This window comes from Podarcis bocagei, assembly GCF_964188305.1.
Source record: "Podarcis bocagei genome assembly, chromosome: 1".
Classification (NCBI taxonomy): Eukaryota; Metazoa; Chordata; class Lepidosauria; order Squamata; family Lacertidae; genus Podarcis; species Podarcis bocagei.
This window is the reverse complement of record NC_138125.1, coordinates 20861436-20882029: the sequence shown is the minus strand read 5'-3', so window position 1 is coordinate 20882029 and position 20594 is coordinate 20861436.

The window sequence follows — 20594 nt, the reverse complement described above, 5'->3', positions numbered from 1 at the left end:
GCAGCAGATTGGAGAAAAGGGTGATTAGTTCAGCAGTGAAATGCAAAGGGACAGCAGAGTGTTGCTGTTTTTCCTCATTTCGCTCCAGGTGTGCTCTTGTTCAGGAACCACCAGCCACACCCTCTTCTAGGAAATTTCACCTCACTTCAGATTTCCATCTTTCTGCTCACAACTGACAACCACCACTACTGAGCATGCTCAGTCCTCACTGGGATGTGAGAGAGGGAGGCATTGTCTCCCCCTGAGCATGATGGGACAAAAATGTCCCTATTTTCATCTGAGGAATGCTGGAGGTTAGGCCATTGGCACTCACCACTTGAGTTGCTGCAGTTATGTGGGATTGTTACATTTCACATGTTTGTTCACATTCCACCACAGAGTGCTGGAGTCCCGTGAGCGGAAGAGCTGCTCTGTATTGCTTTTGTTTTCTCTCTCCCCAAGAGGAACGACAAGGAGAGAGGCCATGTTTTCTTTGCCCTGATTTATGTATAATAAATGCATAGTTTAGTATCGTATCCACGCCTCAAGCCTGATCTGTTGTGCATTTACTCTGCTGAGTAATGTGTGCTCTTGCATGCACAGCAGCTTGAGTTGCGGACACATGTCGAAGGAGGATAACTGATGGATCTCCACAGTGGCAAGGCTGAGAAGGAAGATACTCTGGCTGGGGCCAAGCCAGCTGGCTTTCCATCCCATGGTTCCGACAGAGTTTGCTATTATCACAATAGAGGTTGTGCTGTTATAGGGAACAATGTTACACACTAAAAGCTTGAATTTGCTATTAGGGGGAATGATGTTTAGGCTGTGCCTCAACAGTGGGAGTCAGTAATGCTCCTGAATACCAGTTGCTGCAAACTGCAGGATGGGATGTCTGGATCCTGCCCTTGGGCTTCCCTGGCAGCTGGTTGGCTGCTGTGACAACAGGAGGTTAGATAACATGGACCATTGGCCTGATCCAGCAGTGCTCTTCTTAGTTTTTCAGGTCTTGGCTTTGTTAATCTCATGTGCTACCTGAGAACCAAACGAGACAGGATCACAGCAGCTGCATAAATGTAAATACAGAGCTGACCTAGTCACATAAAGCAAGAAGGATAGGAGCCTCTGCACCACAGAAGGTCAGATTTTGCACCCATTGTTTCTTTGGCCCAGCATCAGGCATTATGTGAGTTTTATAGTGGAAAATATTCCCCGTAATTCCCCCCTTCCCTTATGAAAACCCCAGGCACAGCTGAAATATTTTAGCCATGATTCTTATGCAGTAAATGTTCCCGGCTAGGAATGCTTTATTCCAAAAGGAGGCCAGAAGTCTTCTCAACTAAGACAGGTTGTTTTTATGCAAATATCTTTGAACCTGGAATAATTGCTAAGCACAGGAATGTTAACAGTCAGCGCTGGCAATGGGGAGACATGGCAAGCCTTCTCACAAAGGCCTCCTCTTCAGCCAGGCTTGCCTTGTATGAGTTGTTAAGTGGGATGAAGCATTGCATCAATCACGAATCCATCCTGTAGCCAGAAGACCTACGACTAGAACACGGTGGTACTGCCACCATAGCTCTTGAGGATAAGCATAATTATGAGAACTGAAAAGGTGAGTTGGATTTTTCCCATAGTCAAAGCTGTTGCTTGTGCAGTGGTAGTCAGTCACCTTGTGCTGGAGGTTTCCATGATGCACGACAGAAATCGCTTCAAAACAAGTGTTTTTCCAAAGTTTTAAAGGAACCTGTCCCAGATCCATGTGACTGCATGACTGCTATGGGACACTTTCTAGGCTGCACACATTTCATGTAGAGGCCTTTTGCTCTGTGTGAACTGAGACTACATTCAAGAGCACATCCAGTGCTTACCGGAAGATGGCAGCTGGATGAGCACACAATTTGCAAGCAGAAGGTCCAAGATTCAGCCCCTGTCATCACCACGTAAGACTGGGAAGGACTCCTTTGCTTTTATCCCTTCAGGCAGAAGAAAAAGATTCTAACAATCCTTAAAGAGGACTTTATTGATAAACTCCAGTCACACTCCTGTTTTCAGGCTCTCTTCCTCCTTCTACCTCTTTCTTCAGTTATTGGTTACCACTAAGGACAAACTTCTCAACACTCAATGCACCACTGTATGTAGGGAAACTGAGAAGGAAGCTCCTTTCTCTGCTCTCCATCACTTTAAGTGCTGCCACAATTCTGCAGGTGGGATTTAATTACGTGCCAGCAAATTTAGGTTGGGCAATTATCGTTGGTTGGGAAGCCTTGTGCTTCCCCTGCAAAACTCCTCTTCCTCAGGACTTCAGACTTTATGCTATAAGGAAAATTACAGGTAAATGTGTGAGGTAACACTTGTTTTGATATGGTGTCACCTAAACTCCCAGCAAACAGATCAGGATGAATACTCAATAAACAGGTTGTCTGGAAGCGCCCTGCGTGTGGATGGGCTATGTGACTGGAGCTCTCCTTTGCACAGGAAATCATCCCAAACTGGGGCTACAAGGGTAGTAACTCAGAGTAAACTTTCCTTCCAACCTGTAGAAGACCTGTCAAACTTGCATCTCTCTCCTTGCATACAAGCTTGCTCCCCACGAACTCAGCAGAGGACCAATGACCTCCCATTCAGCATCACCAGATTCAGCATTTGCCATCTGCGGGAGTTGTCATCTTTCATGGTTGCACCATTCAGTCTCTCAGAGTTCAAGTAAAGTTGAAGTGCTCAGAAGTCACACAAGCCCAGAGCCTGGTGCCACTTCGCTGTTTATCTCCTTCATTGAGTTGCTTACATTCCTGCCATGCTGAGATCCCTCCCGTCTGTTCTTTCCCCTGGATTTCTTGTTCTGTATGAAAGCTGCTGAGGGACTTTCGTGGGGGAAGTTGCTCGTTTTTGCAACCAGGTTTTCTGCATGCTTGGCTTTTACAAACAGCTGTCTCAACAGGGTGGCCATTGAAGGAGATTAACAAAATGGAGAGCGGCACTTTGGCATAAGCCCCTAGAGCAGGGATCAGGAAACTTTTTCAGCAGGGGCCCGGTCCACTGTCCCTCAGACCTTGTGGAGGGCTGGACTATATTTTGGGCAGGGGGAATGAACTATTTGCACCCACCCGCAAAAAGGCCTGAAGATGCTTCGCTTTATGTGTCCTAGTTGTTGTCCCAATAGCCGCAGTTCGGCTCCAGCCAGCCAGCCGCCGTTGCGGGGTAGGAGGCTTCGTTGGCTGGTGAAGACAGAAGTAGCAGCCCCGGCAGAGGGGCTGTGGACGGAGGTTAGGATATTGTTCTGTTCCACCTTTAGAACATGCATGTGAAGTTGTTGTGTTTACTTCCAGCACAGCCTGCTGGGAACTTCCGATGTATATAGCTTTTGCTTATGCTGTTTGCTTGGACACGAAGGGAAGCAGACATGTTTTTCCTTTGTCCTGTTGCTGAATAAAATGCTTGTAAATATGCTTACATATGCCTCTGTCTGCCCTTCTGTTGCAAAGAGTTCTTATCTCTGCTGGCTTGCGTGCTCAGTCTCTAAAGGTCTCTGAGGCTTGAGTCGCAGTGTTGATGATGTTCCGAGAACCGGAGTTCACCCGGCTGCTGGCCGGTGGGCTGGAGCCAGCTGGGGCCCTGCCAATTGCCCCTGTCTCTCCGATGCATCCCAAGAGGGGAACCGGTGCGTCACAGGAGCTTTTACCCACCACCTGCTGCTGCTGCTGCCCCAGAGGCACCTCAGAGAAGAAGACAGAGCCGCCCACCAACCTGCAAGTGGCGGCCGCAGCCACCGCAACAACCAGCCTGAATGCCATGGGAGGAATGAAGGAGGGAGGGAGGGAGGAGGTGACAAAGAAAGCATGTGAGGAAGCGGCGTGGAGAAGGGGCACGGAGAAGGAAGGCAGGGCGAACTGAGGGAGGAGGAGGAGGAAAACGCAGCAGCAGCCAGTAACTGGCGTCACACGCCCCCTTCACAGCCGACTCCCGCCGTCGATGGCGCCCAGGGTGGGACAAGATTGCTCCGTCCCTGCGGAGAAAAGCGCCGCCGTGTGAGGGAGAGGGAAAGAACATGGGCGCTGGCGATCCATGTGGCAATTCCCGGACCGTCTGCGGGCTGGATCTAGAAGGCAATTAGGCCTGATCCGGCCCGTGGGCCTTAGTTTGCCTACCCATGTCCTTGTGCATAAACCAAGGTGGAAATGTTTCTATGATGGCTCTTCAGACATCTCCCTCTCTCCCTCTCTCCCTTCCTTCCTGATGACCCCTCTCATAGCTTCAGCAAGCTTGGGTCTGAAGCAGCAGTCAGTCATGGCTTCCATTCTCTCAGTGCATCCTCCTTCAGCCAGCACCAAGATGGTTCTGGCTCTCATGGCCTCTGCCAGGTGTTCTATCTATTTCCTCCATCATCTTCCCAGCAGCCTTTGCAGAAAAACAACCCTTTCGCATCCAGCATTCCCCCTTTCTCTCTGTGGGCTCCATTTCAAAAGCCTCCTGGAAGAGGCACTTTTTTCACACACCCTGCAATCTTGGCAGCCTCCCCCTTTCTTGTCTGATGCTGAATGTCTCACCTTTTGTCCAGGTAATGACTCTGCTATCGCTTGTATTTGTTCTTGGATGGCACCTCTCAAAGTCTAGCTCTTGGAGAAGCTGGCTTGACTTCAAACCCCATGTTCACTAGTTTCAGAAATCATGGGCAGAATCTGGCAGCTAAGAGTTTTAGGGGATCCTGGCTCCCTGCAAACCCATAGCAGTACCTATATGCTTTCCGTCAAAAGGTAAATAGTGACTACAGGGGGTGACACTTTGGTCATCTAGCACTGTGATTCTGATATGATTCAGCACACACATATACTGCTGTCCCACCTGCAAAATATTGAACGCTAGATCTCCTGATGTTATGCCTGAATTTTTTTTGCCCTAAGACCAGAATCACTGAGACGTGGAGGAAATGAGGCACAGAGTGCTGAAGTTAAAGCCTTTTGCAACTTGCGCATGCACTTTTGGACGGAATTGAGGAATGTGAGCAGAAAATCCCTCTGATGTGCAATACTCATTCTAGTGAGTCATCTTTGAGCACCAACCCGCCCTGCTCAGCTAGAATGCTTCTGTCTGTGACCATGATGAATGAATCCACAATTCTCATTCCATTTCTTTAAAAATAAAATAAAAAAGCACAAAGACAGAAGGAAAAGGAGTTGCAATATTGGAATAATATTATTTTTTTATGGAGTAGATAAATGAATCCTTCTCCAGTTTCTGGCATTCTTCTGCACTGGGATCTGAAAATCAACTCTCGCACAGGCTGACTGAATAGTCTTTCCTTATATAGCTGCAATGGGAAAATCTGCAACTATGATCAGGCTATCCTGAACCTTCTTTCCTCTCTGGACCCCTTGTCTGTGTTGGTGCTCATTTCCCTCTTTCTCTCTGACCTTAAGGTAGCCATACGGGAACAATAAACTTCAAAGGGAGACTGTAACATGAAACTGCTGCATTACAATTCATCAAAGGACTCAGTGTTATTACTGACAGACTGAAACAGCTCAAAGCTTTCATTTAAATGTTAAAATAACACTTCATGTGCTCACTGGCTCACCAATGCCAGAATGTCTGTGTTATCAACAACTGTGTTTTGTTTTGGTGAATAGCAATCGCTACTAATATAATTATCACTGCCTGTGCTTTCTTTTGCATTTTGTTTCCTTCTGACCTCAGTATTTCCAGCCTCAGCCACGTGTATGTATGCCTACAGCTCATTGAATCTGATGAAGTGGACCATAGTACACTAATAAATGCGTCAATCTATTATTATCAAATGACTAACAAAATAATTGTTAGTCTGTTGATAATCAAAGACTAACAATAGAATCCTTAGTCTTTTAATAACCAAAGACTAACAAAAGGGGTTATTAGTTAGACTAATATTATTTTGCTTCTTTCCCATGCATACTTGTGTTTCTGTGTGTGAGGCAAGGGGGGAATAAGTTGGTAGCCTCCATTTAGTGAGCGCCGAAAGATTAAGAAAAAGTTTCCTTGCCTTGAAAACCAAGAAGCAGGCAAGATCTGGCTTGAAATGATCAACAGAAAATGATAAACAGAAAAATTTGAGTGGATTTTGTAGCCCGCAATCACTATCTTAGATTCTCTCTGCTTTCTTCCTCTTTCCCCCATGCCCTTTTTAAAATTTTGTGTTGTGTCTTTTACATTGCAATTCCATAGGTAGGAACTACCTTTTTAATCTTTGTGCAGCTGCTTGGAAACATGTAGATGGATTTATAAATGAATAACAGTTCTCACGCACATTTATAAGTTTCCTTATAAATTCTTATAACAGTTCTCCTAGTTTCCTTTCTCCGCTTTACAACTGTAAAAAAAGGTAAAGGGGCCCCTGACCATTAGGTCCAGTCGCTGACGACTCTGGGGTTGCAGCGCTCATCTCGCTTTATTGGCCGAGGGAGTCGGCGTACAGCTTCCGGGTCATGTGGCCAGCATGACTAAGCCGCTTCTGGCGAACCAGAGCAGCGCACGGAAACTCCGTTTACCTTCCCACCAAAGCGGTACCTATTTATCTACTTGTACTTTGATGTGCTTTCGAACTGCTAGGTTGGCAGGAGCTGGGACCGAGCAACAGGAGCTCACCCCCATCGCGGGGATTTGAACCACCAATCTTCTGATCGGTAAGACCTAGGCTCTGTGGTTTAACCCACAGTGCCCTTAACATTCAATACAAGATGAGAGGGCTCTCAGCCATGTTCTCTGGGATGCAGTGGGGAAGCAGCTGGCCAGCAAAGCTACTTTCATGTGCCTCTGTCCAAAAGTAAATGCAAATACTCTCCCCAGCCTCCTTATATTATCACTCCAAGATTTTGGCGCTCTTCCTAGTGTGCAGAGTGGTCCTGTCGGCATCACGGCTTGTGAGCTCCTGTTTCCAAGCTAGTGGGTCACCTGCTCCTCTCGCTGCCACAAATCCTCAGATAATAAAAGGTTTAGCATCGGCATGTCAGTCACTGTAAGTTCACACAAATTGAAGTCGGCGGAGCTAGGCTTGCATGTACCGGCAGAGTCTCTGTCAAAGAACAGAGGCAGCAATGCACTTTATACCGTAGTTCATTAGTGTTTTAAGGCAGCCGTCTGATTTGAAAAGGGCTAGTTAGACCAAGCATGAAATCAGTATGGAAAGAGTGGGAAAGGAGCCCAGATTACCTAGCATTTTCCATCATTGCTTTGGCTTCTTCTTGTGTCCTGGACGCACTGTGTCTTTCTGAGAAAAGACCATTGAAGCTGAATAAAGAAGCAATGGGTGTTGACTGTTGTGAGGAACTATAATTTGAGCCTCCCCCACCCCCCGGAGTCAGATCAAGAGAGACTGTGGTGAAATAGAAAAAGAGGCAGAGATCATTTCTTTGCAGAGCTCGCAATGCCAGTGTTGGTAAAGTGCTAAGAGAGTCTCATGTAGACCAGGGTGGAATCTACACACATATAAAAAACGCTTTGAAAATGCTTTTTTTAAAAAAAAAAAAAAAACCGTTTTGAAAAATATATTGAATTTGCCATAGCTCACCATCGCCATCTAGTGTCACGTTTGTAGACTGCACTTTACAACACACTTGTAAACATTGTATTTGCAGCTGTATAGCTGAGTCTCAGGTGTGGGGAAACCTTTGGCACTCCAGATTGTTGCTGAACTACAACTCCCATCATCCCTAGCCATGAGCTATGTGGCTAATGGAAGTTGTAGTTCAGCTCCCCATGCTTGATATAAATAGTGGAGCACTAATCCGTAGTGGATGGCATGATGGGGTGCCGCCTCTCATCGGACCAACAGGCCTGTAACTTCCAGGAATCTCTTGGGATCACTTTTTAAAAATTGTGTTACGCAGCCTATTTTCCAGTTCTCATGTATGGAAGCTCATGAACAAGTTACGTTTTTTGTTTTTGTTTGTTCACTTTTGAGTTCTTTGAGAACTCTCACAGGGAGGTAATCTGCTAACATCTGCAGATCAAACTGAGTCAAGAAACTTGGCCCACTATGCACGACTCGTCCCATTTCATGATTCACAGCAGAATATGGATTGGAAAGGAAGAATAGGATGTTCTGTTTTGCCAAACATAATTAAAAATGCTCTGTACACGTAGCTGTCATTTCACTCTGCAGACTCCTGCTTTGACATAACCATTCATATAGCAGACTAAAATAAATAAGCAAATGTCCTTTGCCCAAAAGAGTATGGAAGTAAGTGTCCCAACATATGTAAGTCAATGAAATAAATCTATACAAGGTTGGTTCATCAGCAGGAATGCCAAGCACAGAATGACTGGCTCACTACAAGAAGTGCTCACAGAATGAATTACTCATGAGCAGCCTCATGCATTGTTGCAATGCAAGCAGAGACTCAGGGGAAAAGGCGAAGAGGCTCCAACCAGAATAAAGCCAATCTTGAGGAACTGCAGTGAGGAATGGACTGCTCTGCAAATGCAAACAACAGTTCAGATCAAGGGAAGTAATAGTACCACTCTATTCTGCCTTGGTCAGACCACACCTGGAATCCTGTGTCCAATTCTGGGCACCACAGTTTAAGAAGGATATTGACAAGCTGGAACGTGTGCAGAGGAGGGTGAACAAGATGATCAAGGGTCTGGAAAGTGGAAACTAAGCCTTACAAGGAACGCTTGAAGGAGCTGGGTACGTTTAGCCTGGAAAAGAGGATATGTGATAGCCATCTTCCAATATCTTAAGGGCTGTCACATGGAAGAAGGAGCATGCTTGTTTTCTCCTGCTCTGTAGAACTCGAACCAATGGCTTCAAGTTACTGTACAAGAAAGGAAATTCTGACTAAATATTTGGAAAAACTTTCTGACAGCAAGAGATATTCGACAGCGGAACAGACTCCCACGAGAGGTGATGGATTAGCCAGTGTGGTGTAGTGGTTAAGAGCAGTAGACTTGTAATCTGGTGAACCGGGTTCGCGTCTCCGCTCCTCCACATGCAGCCGCTGGGTGACCTTGGGCTAGTCACACTTCTTTGAAGTCTCTCAGCCCCACTCACCTCAGAGTGTTTGTTGTGGAGGAGGAAGGGAAAGGAGAATGTTAGCCGCTTTGAGACTCCTTAGGGTAGTGATAAAGCGGGGTATCAAATCCAAACTCTTCTTCTTCTTCCAACCTTGGAGGTTTTTAGCAGAGGTTGGATGGTCTCCTGTCATGGATGCTTTAGCTGAGATTCCTGCATTGCAGGGGGTTGGACTAGATGGCCCTTGGGTCCCTTCTATGATTCTATGAGTTCAGCAACCATGACCTTTGCAGATTCAGAGTTAACGCTTTTCGTATGCCTATCACTGCTGTGTGATGGAGATTGTTTTCATTTAACTTTAATATGTTTCTTCATATTGTTGTTGGAGAGGGTTCCAGAAGTCAGTTTGAGCATAGGGAGGCTTGAGCCAGTGAGACGGTTACTGAGCGCCCTCTACTGACTAGAACCATTAGCTGTCAAGGGAAAAAATGGAAATCAAAGTTTCTTAGCGGCATGATGGGTGCCAGAGATCTGAGGGCTGTTTGCTGTAGAAACTTTGCCGCTTTAGGGTTGTGGAAATTGTAGGGATTCCACAGGGAAACTGTTGTGTAAGACACATACAAGAGCTACAAAGAACTCCTCAAAATTAGGATACAAAGATTGGTACAGTATTTTCATTTCATTTCCTTATTTGAACTTCCAGCCTGCTTTTCGTACACATGATCAGGGTGGGTTACGGAAGTGTATCGAAAGCATCGTAAAATAACTTGTACATTAAAGAACCACAAAAAACAGCAAATTGAGAAGAGTTGGAAAGGTCCCTGCAGGAATCTTTTGCCCAACACAGGGCTCAAACCCACAACCCTGAGATTAAGAGTTTCCTGCTGTAGTGACTGAGCTATGGATCAAATAGCACAGACAAGAGAGGGAAGTGGGTTGTGGGGTGTGGGGCTCTTTAGCTAAATGAACCGGTCTTTCTGCTTCCAGCCCCCAATGTGCTTCTGCAGCAATTCTGAGGCGTTTGGAGCTTACACTTCACAAGAAGCAGCATCGGCGAACAAACCTCGGCTCGGATGACGACGTGAACGATTCTGAAGCAAATTACCTTTGAAGGCCCACTCTCTGGATGTCAGCACAGATCGTCATATTAAATGCTACACGGAGCTTGAGGAAATGCTGTGCGGGCGGCACTAGGGGATGCAGGGAAACACAATCCACCACAATTGCCTCCTGTCAACACAGCAGTTGGGTTAGGCCAAACAGACAGGGCCCAGTTCAAGCTGCAATGCCGAGGAAACGCGCCCCCCCCCCATGAACGCTTTTAAAAACAAATAACGTTGGAATCCGCCGCCTCGGTGGTCCCATTCTCGGGGAAGAAGTTGCAGGATACAAATTCAGGAATTGTTTTGGTTTGGATCAGTTGCCCGAGCAAAAGTTAGTCAGCTCACACCAATGAGGCATACGCACCAACTCCTCTTTGTTGTAGACTCCCACCGTTTAAATGAAAAGTATCTCCTGATTTTCACAGATTTCCCCATCACATCCCAGGCCTTTACTGAAGGATCCCCAAGAAAGGCTTTTGGGGTACATGGGCGCTTTCATGGAGAGTAAAAGAAAAAGCCCAACTCTAATCCACTGGCTAGTATCTATTATCATCATTATTATCATCATCATATATAAATTTAATAAATACCCACAGGTCTCAGGGTGGTTCACAGAATAAAACCACAATATAAAACCACAAAATATATAATCAAAACCAAAACAGTATCTGTCAACACACTTTAACTTACCCTGAAGTTCAGCACTCTGGATAACTGCTTTAACATTTTCATGGCTGCCTTCAGGCAATGGAAATTGGTTATCCCCGAAAGGTGTAAATTTGCAGTGCCTGTTTTTAAGCGCAAGACATGGGAGGCTATAAGTAAGCACAGCGATGAAGCTTCGCTCTCTCAGTTAATGATATCCCCGTGTTGTGTGCATTCCCCCTCCAAAAAAATATTTAAAAATCAAGTGACTTAAGGGTGATCACCTCAGTCGCTTGAGTGCAGTTAACTGGTTCAGACATGTCTACTTTAATTTCTCACTGATAACTAGCAGCTGTGATGTGGAAACTCAGTGGTGTTTTACAGTGTCTTGTTTACACATTCCTGTCATCATCTGATGGTGCAGTCATGGACCAAGGCACACATGTGGGATCCAGCCAATACTGCACTGTGCTAGTCTTTTGGGCACGTTGTGACGGAGACCTGGGTGCGCGAAGGGGAAACTGTTACCTTACAAGAGATGGCGCCCCCGGGTTTCTCCGTCCTCCACCAGTTGCGGACTGTGGGCCGGGGGGGGGAGGGGTGGCATTATTAATCCGGGAAGATTGTCCTTTCAGGGCTCTACCATCGCCATCGATCCCCAGCATTGAATGTGTTGGCCTAGTGTGGGGCTCCGAGGAGAGCTTGGCTGTCTGGCTGGTGTACCGGCCACCTAGCACACCAGCAGCCACCCTGTGAGGCCTACTGGAGGCGGTGGCCGGCTGGGCCTTGGAGTTCCCTAACCTATTGGTATTGGGGGACTTCAACATCCATGCTGATGCCACTCCCTCCTCACAGGCTCTGGACCTGGTGTCTTCCATGGCGACACTAGGGCTCTCCCAGTTTGTTTCGGGCCCCACACATCAAGCAGGCCACACGCTGGATTTGATCTTTGGCATAGGTATAGATGTGATCATGTCTCCTTCGATGAAGGTGCCATAGTCTGATCACTACGCTCTGAAAGCCAGGATTGACTTTCCACCCCCACCCTGCTTAGGTGGCGAGCCGATTTGGGCTCGCCCGCAGAGGCTGATGGACCCTGATAGATTCCGCCAAGCCTTGCGGGACCTTGCTCCCCCTGGCGACTCATTGACTGAGCTTGTTGAGGGCTGGAATATCCAGCTCCTGACAGCCATCGATGAGATCGCACCTAAGCGCCCTCTGCAACCCTGCAGAAACCTGGCTCCCTGGTTTACCGAGGAGCTCCAGAAAATGAAGCGGGACCTCAGATGGCTAGAGCGAGTATGGCGGGGTGCCCGTGATGGAGCCTCAAGAACATCTTATAGGGCTTTTATGAAAACCTGCGAGATGGCGGTGAAGGCTGCTAAGAAGTCTTACTTCTCGGCCTCCATTACATCCGCTAGCTCTCGCCTGGCGCAATTATTTAGTATAATTAGGTCTTTAACGTCCCTTGAGGGACAGCCAAATTTAAATAACAATTTGACACAAAGCTGTGAGGCATTTGCGAGCTTTTTTGCGGAGAAGGTCTTGTTGCTCCGCCATGACCTCCCTGCCAATTTGGATACAATAAAGGAATTGGAGGCCCCTCGACTGTCCTTGGGTCCAGTATTGGACCACTTCAACCGGATATCCCCAGCCGATGTGGACAGACTCCTCCGAGCTGGAAAGCCCACCACCTGTCCTCTCGACCAGTGCCCGTCTTGGCTGATTAGAGTGTCTCCAGATGAGGTGCGGGCCCTCCTAGGGGATATCATCAATTTGTCCCTTGGCACGGGGACATTCCCAGCAGAACTGAAGGAGGCAGTGGTGCGCCCGCTCTTCAAGAAAACATCATTAGATCCCTTAGATCTAAACAATTACCGCCCGGTTTCGAATCTTCCGTTCCTGGGTAAGGTGATTGAGAGAGTGGTTGCTGAACAGCTTGGTGGGTTTCTGGATGAAACATCGGCTCTGGATCCATTCCAGTCCGGCTTCCGCGCTGGTCACGGGACTGAGAAGGCTCTGGTTGACCTAGCAGATGATCTTCGTAGACAGCTGGATCGAGGCGGGTCGGGGCTGCTGATTCTTCTAGATCTGTCAGCAGCTTTCGACATGGTCGATCACGAACTCCTGGACCACCGCCTTGCTGACGTGGGGATCCAGGGCACAGTCCTTCAATGGCTGCGCTCGTTTCTCTCTGGTCGGGGACAGAGGGTGGCGCTTGGGGGGAATTGTCATCGCGCCACTCCTTGGTGTGTGGAGTACCTCAGGGTGCGATACTCTCCCCGATGCTTTTCAACATCTTTATGCGCCCCCTCGCCCAGCTTGTCCAGAGTTTTGGGCTGGGTTGCCATCAGTATGCTGATGACACCCAACTCTATCTGTTGATGGATGGCCATCCTGACTCGGCCCCAGACACACTGACCAGATGTTTGGAAGCTGTGGCTGGATGGTTACGTGGGAGCCGATTGAAGCTAAATCCTTTGAAGACAGAGGTCCTGTGGCTGGGACGGGACAATATGGGATGGGGGGGCAACTCCCATCTCTTGCAGGGGCGCAATTAGTGCCAGCACTGTCCGTTAAGAGTTTGGGTGTAATCTTCGACACCTCACTTTCCATGGAGGCGCAGATTGCAGCTATAACAAAGGCGGCATTTTTCCATCTCCACCAAGCTAAGCAGTTGGCTCCTTATCTCTCTCGCCCTGACCTAGCCACTGTGATCCACACGACGGTCACCTCCAGACTGGATTATTGTAACTCCCTCTACGTGGGGCTGCCCTTGAGACTGACCCAGAAACTCCAGTGGGTGCAGAATGCTGCAGCGAGGAGAGAGAGAGGTTTCAGAATGAGACAGGTTTAACAGTGGTTAAGAAAGTTAAATACCTGGGGATTAACATGACAGCAAAAAATGGGAATTTATTTAAAGATAACTATGAAAAATGCTGGGCTGAAGTGAAAAAAGATTTAGAAATTTGGTCAAATTTGAAGCTTTCACTGCTGGGTCGTATTGCTGCGGTAAAAATGAATGTATTGCCTAGAATGTTGTTTTTGTTTCAAACATTGCAAATTGTGGACAAAATGGTCTGTTTCAAGAGGTGGCAGAGAGATATTTCTAGATTTGTCTGGCAGGGCAAGAAGCCTAGAATAAAATTTAAAATATTAACAGATGCAAAGGAAAGAGGTGGATTTGCCCTGCCAGACTTTAAACTTTACTATGAATCAGCAACTTTTTGCTGGCTGAAAGAATGGCTGCTTCTTGAAAACACTGACATTTTGGATTTAGAAGGTTTTAACAGCGTATTTGGATGGCATGCATATCTGTGGTATGATAAGGTCAAAGCACATAAAGCATTTAAAAACCATATTGTCAGGAAAGCATTGTTTAATGTTTGGATAAGATAGAAGGACTTATTAGAAAATAAAACTCCAAGGTGGCTGTCACCGATGGAAGCGAAAGCTCAGAAAAAGCTCAATATGGAGGTCAAATGGCCGAAATATTGGGAAATTTTGGAACAGGATGGAGATAGACTGAAATTGCAGAGTTTTGAAAAACTAAAAAACAAAGTGCGAGACTGGCCTCATTATTATCAGATAATAGAGGCATACAATTTGGACAAGAAAATCGGCTTCCAGGTGGAAAAATCAAAATTAGAAACAGAATTGTTAGAACCCAAAACTAAGATTTTGTCAAAGATGTATAACTTGCTGTTGAAATGGAATACTCAGGATGAAACGGTAAAATCTGCTATGATTAAATGGGCACAAGATGTTGGATATAACATAATGATGGCTGACTGGGAACAGTTATGGACCACAGGTATGAAGTTTATGGCATGTAATGCCTTAAGAGAGAATATTATGAAAATGATATACAGGTGGTACATGACCCCAGTCAAGCTTGCAAAAATCTACCATTTGCCCGATAATAAATGTTGGAAATGTAAGGAAAGTTAAGGTACATTCTTTCACCTATGGGGGACGTGCCCAAGGATTAAGACTTTCTGGGAGATGATTTATAATGAATTAAAAAAGGTATTTAAATATACCTTCTTGAAGAAACCAGAGGCCTTTCTCCTGGGCATAGTCGGCCAATCGGTGTTAAAGAAGGACAGAACTTTCTTTATGTACGCTACAACAGCAGCAAGAATACTTATTGCAAAGTATTGGAAGACACAAGAACTACCCACTCTGGAAGAATGGAAGATGAAAAATGATGGATTACATGGAATTGGCGGAAATGACTGGCAGAATCCGAGACCAGGAAGAAGAGTCGGTGGAAGAAATTTAAAGACTATTTACAGAAATATTGCAAAATTAATGAATGTTAGAATGATGTTGGATTGAAGTTAAGTGGTTTCTAGCTGTAATGGTATAAAAGAATATGAAAAAATTGGATTTTTAACAGGTAAAAATTGAATGTTATAATATATTAAGATTAAAGATTAGGATAAAATAAGGAGGGAAAGAAATTGCTGAACTAATAAATTGAACTGGAATACAAAAAAGGGAGGTATGAGGAGGTCCGGGAAACAAGTACCGTATTTTTCGCCCCATAGGACGCACCGGCCCATAGGACGCATCAAGTTTTTTGGGGGGAAATAAAGGGGGGAAAAATATTTTTCCCCCAGGCGCTTGTGGGGCAGGCAGCGGGGAGAAGCGCTCTTCTCCCTGCCGCCCGCCTTGCGATCAGGTCCGGGGACAGCAAGGAGACGCAGCACGTCTCCCTGCTGTCCCCGGAGTGGTGGGGCAGGCAGCGGGGAGAAGCGCTCTTCTCCCCCCCCCCGCCTTGCGATCAGGTCCGGGGACAGCAGGGAGACGCAGCACGTCTCCCTGCTGTCCCCGGAGTGGTGGGGCAGGCAGCGGGGAGAAGCGCTCTTCTCCCCCCCCCCCGCCCGCCTTGCGATCAGGTCCGGGGACAGGCAGCGGGGAGAAGCGCTCTTCTCCCCGCCGTCAGCCTCCAAACCACTTCGGGAGACAGCGGGATGGCGGCGTTCCGCCTCCCTCTGTTCCCCGACCTTGTGGGGCTGGCGCTGGGGCTCTCCTGAAGCCTGGAGAGCGAGAGGGGTCAGTGCGCACCAACCCCTCTCTTTTTTCTTTTTCATTATGTAATATTGTGGAAACTTTAATAAATATTTATAATAAAAAAAACCAGAATGCTGCAGCGAGACTTCTTACGGGGTCCTCGCTGCGAGATCACATTCACCTGGTGCTATACCAGCTGCACTGGCTCCCGGTGGAGTACAGGATCAGGTTTAAGGTGCTGGTTTTAACCTTTAAAGCTCTATACGGCCTAGGACCCTCGTACCTACGGGACCGCCTCTCCTGGTATGCCCCACTGAGAAACTTACGGTCTTCAAATAAAAACATCTTGAAGGTCCCAGGCCACAGAGAGGTTAGGCTGGCCTCAACTAGAGCCAGGGCTTTTTCGGCTGTGGCTCCGATCTGGTGGAACGCTCTGTCACAAGAGACTAGGGCCCTGCAGGACTTGACATCTTTCTGCAGGGCCTGCAAGACAGAGCTGTTCCACCAGGCCTTTGGCCAGGGCACAGCCTGACTCCCTCCCTCGGCAATCTTCGCAGAGCTCTGGCCCAATGGTTGCCAGTGGCTTGATTTGAATTAATTTTATAATGAATGATTTTAGAGTGTTGTGTTGTGTTGTACTGTTGTACTGTTTTATTGTTGTTAGCCACCCTGAGCCCGGCTTCGGCTGGGGAGGGCGGGATATAAATAAAATTTATTATTATTAATTATTATTATTATTATTATTATTATTATTATTATTATTATTAGGGAATCTGGTATTTGGGGTGACTTTTGCTAAGAGTCAAAGGGCTGGTTTTGGTTTCCTTATCATATAATTGTAGCATTCCTGCTGATTTGGACGCTACCAAAGGGGGGGGGGGAGATTGGCCATGTGCATCAGACCTTTTTACAGTTGCAATGATAAGTCGACACAAGAAAACCCACACAAAACATCAGTTTAGACTGTTTATTTTGATGACAGCAGCTGACAAAAATCATGAATTAATTGCATCGAACAGAACACCATATTTGTGGAAGGCCTTTACTAGTCGATATACATCAAAAATGGTACCAAGAAACTATGCTGGAAGCATAGCTGGGAGTGGGGGGAACTACAGTGTTTGAAGCCAAATAAGGAAAAAAGAAAAAGAGGGAAAAGGACTACAGCAGCTCTCTTCCAGAGTAGCTTCTAGTTTTCATATGATTCTACAGTTTGGTTTTGCATTTATTTTTTTACAATATCAGGCTATATACAAAATTATACCAGACAAAGTGAAGTACATGTGTACTAATGAGTTCAACTTGATTTCAAAATGTAAACACAAACCAGCATTTGCAAAAAGTTCCATTTCCTGTCAGAATCATAAGCTGTAGAAGGCTGGCGATGGACGAGGCAAGATTATAAACAACAGCAATCCAAGAGAACGCATACCCGCATGTTTGTCACTGTCGAAAAATACTCTATTGCTACGAGGCCTGGCATGTTTCACATGTAAAACAGATTTCTACTAAATTAACCGTGTCTTGCTATTTTACAAATACAGTACGTAGAAAAAGAATGAGGTGTCCCATTGGCAGGCTGTCTAGCTCAAGTCCATTTCCAAGAGATTCGGCTACTTTTACATCTGCTGCTGCTGATATATGGAGCTTCAAGGATGCAACTTACGGTTTATAAAGTTCACTAATTGGTGGTGAATGCGACGTATTATTAACCCAAAATCAAAAGAACACCAGCTCACAGAAAAGCGTTAGGGACAGGCAAGCAAGATAGCATATGGCGCAGAGAGGGAGGGAAAATAGCAAAGAGCTAGCCTGAGAAGTACGGTAGTTGAAGAAGCTGAAGGGATGGTTGACTGAAAGTGTCAAAGGCAGGAAGCAAACTAGAGCGTCATGATAGTGGCCCACTTTCAAAGTGTTAATTCCTGCCTTGAGCTGAATGTGGCGCCGTAACCCATTCTACCAGCCCTGCAAGCCAAAGGGAAACCTTTTCTGTGCCACCTTTCTCATAGTCAAGGAAGACTGTGGTGGCAGTTGGGTTTTAGAAGGAAAAGTGGGATTTCTAGCTAGGAAAGCATGTTCACAGGATACCACAACTGTGTGCAAACGATGCCTGAGCAAAACTGGGACGACTGTGCAAGACTTTTGATGTGAACTCATTGGAGAAGAGCCATAGCTCAGCAAAAGGACATCTGCTTTGAATGCAGAAGGTCCCAGTTATTGGCATCTCCACTCTTTGAAAGCTAGATGGACTTGGTATGAGGCAGCTTCCTATGTTCCTCTGCCATTGCGAAACAGACGCTCTCACAGATCATCTATGTGAAGCAACTAGGTTAAATTGTACATATTATTTTACACCGACATAGAACACCTTGCCTTCTGCAAAGTAGCAAGTTGCAAAACGTTAGTAATTTGGTTCTTGACACTTCCTTCTGTTGATCCAAGGGAAACAGACAGGGTATCAGCTGTGATCAGCATCTGTCAGAAGGGCGTAGACACGTATTGCAACCTGCCTGAATCAGGACACTGAATACACAACAATGGTTGCACGAGTTAACCACTCCAAACCAGCTGCATTGGGATCTAAATGCAAGGGCTTGCTTGTAGCTTCTTTTCCTCTAGAGAAGTTTTCAAAAGTTGGTTCAAAATTTGTTTCTACACCTAGATCAGCACCCAGTGGGCCATTACCATGCTAAAATCTCATTGACTCATTACCAGTTTTCCTTCTCATCTTGCAGACATTAGACTACCACGAAGACTTTGGCACAGTTGGCTAGAGGCTAACAACGGAGCTCCGATGGAAAGCTTATCGAGTTGAATCAGCACAAATTCGGTTTCAACCATGGTTCTTCTGCATTTGACCATTTGTGTCACACAGTCAAGAGATTAAGGGCAGATCTAGACCAAGTGGCACCACTTATTTAAAATGTGTACTTTACAGCCAGCATAGATTAATGCATCTTCTTTTGCCTTTTCTGCACAGCACTGTATTGAGAAATGTGGGGTATTCTTATTGGCTGGACATGTTAAAGTAGGTTTATGACGGGATGATTTGATCTGCCTGTTTACTGCACGAGAAGCCTGTAAGTGCCACTGTTCCTTTATCTTCGGTGCATGTGATGGAAGAGCAGATAAAGCACCTGCAAGGGTCAGCAAACTTTTTCAGCCGGGGGGCCAGTCCCTGTCCCTTAGACCTTGTGGGGGGCCAGACTATTTTTTTGGGGGGGGAATGAACAAATCCCTATGCCCCACAGATAACCCAGAGATGCATTTTAAATAAAAGGACACATTCTACTCATGTAAAAACACACTGATTCCTGAACCATCTGAGGGCCGGATTTGGAAGGTGACTGGGCCGGATCCGGCCCCCGGGCCTTAGTTTGCCTACCTATGACCTAAAGGGAAACTGGCAAATAAGAAACAGCATTGCTTTGCCTTTGCAAAAAAGGCATCACAATACACAAAGCGCAACAGGCTGAATAATAATAACCGTAAACATTTTATTGGTTATTTCCTAACGTAAAGGTCTAGCCCAGTATGTGCAATATATACAGTTCATATGTACGGTATAGACAATAAAATGTTTACAGTTATTATTGTTCAGCCTCTTGCGCTTTGTGTATTGTGATAAGTGTATTTGCCATAGCAAGGTATTGAATTTGTTTTGCAAAAAAGGCAGCAACACACCAACATGCTATTTCTGCAATAAATATTGATTAGCATTTTGATTTAAGTCCTTCGTAGTAATGTCTGCTTGTTAATGGAAGTACTCCCAACAAAGCAGGCAGTCTGATTCTTCTTATGCACTGTGGGTCTAATCTTTAAGTTGTTCTAGGTCCAGCCATCTATATCAATTACTACCATTCTTTAAGCTGCAAAATACTGCCAACAGTGCACTCAGGACAAGTGAAACTGTGTTTATTCCCAGGACATCAGTAAATGTATTGACTTTACTTCTTCTCAACTCATTGTCATCATGTTAACATAGCAATCAGCAATGTGAAGTGGAGAAAGATTACTTTGCATTAAGTGCTGTTAGACAAGGTGCCCAGAACATCCATCCTAATAGCTTGGTGAAGTTCTTAAGTATCTTAGGTTAGGGATGGGCAATATTTTGAACCAAAAATAAATAATCCAGGGTCATAGTGTCAAATGGCATGCATACAGAGCCATGAATGCAGGGGAAAATACTGCAGGAAGCCGTGGCTGTTATATTGGCCACGGTATCCCAAAGGAAAGAAAGATGAGGAATGAATGCTTTAAACACTTGTAGGCCAATGTCAGAAATAAAAATACTAGCCTCAGAAGGGTGGGGCAGATTGCAATTTCCCTTGTGCACTAGAGCAGGGGTGAGGAACCAAAATATCTGGAGGGTCAAAGATTTCCTACCCCTGATTTAGAGACAGCTGATTGTAATGTTACTGATTAGCTTACTGGTGGTTGTTCTTTGCTCTATTAGCATCTATCTCCAAATATCTCACTCATTCACTCAAACACTAGCTGGCTACCTCTGCCCAGAGGACCTTTATTCAAATGTATACATTGCTTCTAAACTATGTTAAGAAAGCAGCTTTTAAATGACAGCAATTTATTTCATTGCTGAATGTCTCCATGAAGAACACCAAAATACAGAGTTTATTTTGAAGAAACTGCAGTTGCCACTGTGTGTCAGAAAGAAGCTTAATATGAATCTGCATACCCTTCTCAGGGCACAATATTTCTGAGCTCTGTTTCCAATGAAAAAGTGTACACAAATTTGGAATCAATTAAGAAAATTAGGATCACAGTAGAACAGCAGCTTGTCAAATCAATCAAAAAATATTCTGATATCTGAACAAGTTTTAAATAACTTTGCTGTGAAAACTGGAAAA